The sequence below is a fragment of the Oculina patagonica genome, chromosome 4 (genome assembly GCF_052425735.1).
Source record: "Oculina patagonica isolate OP01 chromosome 4, crgOcupat, whole genome shotgun sequence".
NCBI classification, from domain to species: domain Eukaryota; kingdom Metazoa; phylum Cnidaria; class Anthozoa; order Scleractinia; family Oculinidae; genus Oculina; species Oculina patagonica.
In genome coordinates, this window is record NC_135761.1 from 33,838,020 (window position 1) to 33,840,591 (window position 2,572).

Genomic DNA, 2,572 nt, shown 5'->3' on the forward strand with positions numbered 1-2,572 from the left:
CCAGCCTTATGCTTTTTCTTATGGTTTTCAAGCCGCCGTTTGTGGAAGCGAGCGAAGGCGTTTACAAACGCTTGTTCGGCATTATGTTTAATGTCCCTGACTTCCTTTTGGAAGTCGCCATCGGGCGTAATGTTGGCCCTGGCAGCGTATTGAAGCGATTTCGGACAAGTCCGATTGTGCAAATGCCTTTGTATTTTGTAGATGGATTCCTCCGTCTTAGCAATTTTTGCTTCTACGGAGCGTTGATCCACGTACTTTCGTTTGGACCCTCGTTTTTCTTCTCGTTTTCGTTCTGGCAGGTTGTTCTCTTTCTTTTCGCTTTTCTCAGGCTTTCGTGCTGGTATGGGACGCTCGGCTCTTTCGATACGGACCCGTCTTGGTTGTGATGGCGGGGGTGAGGCCTCATCTTGGTCGTCAATTCCGCTATGCTCCATTAAATCATAATCGTCCTGAACAGGACGGTAGTCTGGTGTTTTAGGTAGTAGTAATACACCCGATAATGTACCATCGTCCCCTTCATTAGAACTCAAAAACAACACTGCGATAAATCTAAAAAAGACAGACAAGGGTACAACAACAGTCATCATGAACAAATCAGACAAAATAAAGGAGGCCCAAGTGCAACTCGACATCAGAGAACACTACAAGCCTCTAGATAAACCTATGGTGAACAATACAAACCAAAGGGTGAATGAAATTACCGGTATCACTCAACTCCACCAAGGTAAACACATCGATGACATGACAAAAAAATGGCTTTTACAAACTCCCTATTCCCCAAGAATACCAATATTCTATACACTTACAAAAATCCACAAGCCTAAACCGGTTGGCAGACCAATCATATCCGGTTGTGAAGGCCCAACAGAAAGAATATCATCTTTTGTGAATAGACTTCTTCAACCAATTGCTCAAAGTCAACAATCCTACATCAAGGATACTACCGATTTTATCAACTTTGTGGAAAAAACTAAGATACGCCAGAATACAATTCTAGTATCTATGGATGTCACAAGCTTGTATACAAATATACCACACGAGGAGGGAATAGAAACTGTATGCCAGGCATACGAAACGTTTCACAATAAAAAAACCCTATCCCGACAAAATATCTCAGGGATATGCTTGGCTTAATCTTAAAAGAAAATTCATACCAATGTAATGGCGATAACTATCGCCAAACCCACGGAACCGCAATGGGTACAAAAATGGCGGTTGCCTTTGCCAACATCTTTATGGCAAAATTTGAAACACAACTCATTCGCCAAAGCAATATCAAGCCAAGAGAATGGAGACGTTATATCGATGACATCTTCTCTTTGTGGGATCAAGATAAACAGGACATTTCTCTGTTTATTGAACAAGCAAACAAATTCCACCCTACGATAAAATTCACAGCTGAAATTTCAGAGAACGAATTAACCTTCCTCGACACAGTGGTATACAAAGGAGATAGATTTAAAACGGAATCTATCCTAGACATCAGAACCCACTATGAGCCGACTGAAACCTTTCAGTATACACATTACACCTTGTGTCACCCGCCGGGTGTTAAAAGAGGTTTTCATTAAAGGCGAAGCAATAAGACTCCTTAGAACAAGCTCTTCAGAAAAAACATTTGAAGAGTGTCTCTCTAACTTCAAATTGCGCCTAAGAGCGCGTGGCTATCCACAAACCTTTATAGAGAGATCACTAGCGGAGGTGAACTTTGCCGGACGAAAGTCGGCTCTCAAACAAAATAAAAAGACTCATAAGAAAATATTGCCATTTGTCACTACATATCACCCATCAGTGCGCAACCTTAAACAAATATTAATGGAAAACTGGGGTTTAATACAAAGCCTCCAATTATATCATATAAGAGGGGTAAATCCCTCAAAGATACGCTCGTTAGAGCGAAACTTTGACCCAAGGCTCAAATGCGTCGCGATTAAAGGTCACGAGGGGAGTCCGCGTAGGCCTGTCAATTACAATTTATTCTCGCTACCCTCGCTACTCTCGCTGCCCTTTTATGTTTCCATACTCTGTCCAAACCATGCATCCATACTCCGTCTCTATTAAAGTAACCCTCCTAACACCCTGTGATACTCATATCCTTCCTGTACTAACTCGTCCCCAGTCGTCTTTCAGTCTCGCCCATTAACAGCAGTCTCTCCTTGACTCTGGAGGGATAGAAAAGACGACTGGGACGAGTCAGCTTCCTGTATGTCTCGATCACCATTACTTTTCAGTCTTTGTTACTCTAGGCATCCAACTCTAGAGTTTCAAATAATGTTGAAACTCTCGTTTCCCTCCATCTTGCTAACTAACTAACTTGCTAATTATGACTGTATCTTTATAAACTTGCCCCTCATTTAACATTTTAACACTGCTTTTGCGTATTTTCTTATTTGAAGAGCTGCGGGAATAAACGGCCCCTGGACTTTCTGACTAAATCGAACATTATCGAAACAGCTCCAAATTGCGCATGCAGGTTTGTTTACGTGTGCTAAACACTGTCCTGTGTTGCATTCGGCTGGTCTTTTTCTTCGTTTTTCAGAAATTATGTATGCAAAAAAAGGCATTTTGCAGG

General features: G+C 41.7%; 1 pseudogene; it reads left to right on the forward strand.

Annotated features, from left to right (window-relative positions):
- The first annotated feature begins 1,193 nt into the window (after positions 1–1,193).
- LOC144648591 (uncharacterized) lies at positions 1,194–2,340 on the forward strand (annotated as a pseudogene).
- Positions 2,341–2,572: the final 232 nt, after the last annotated feature.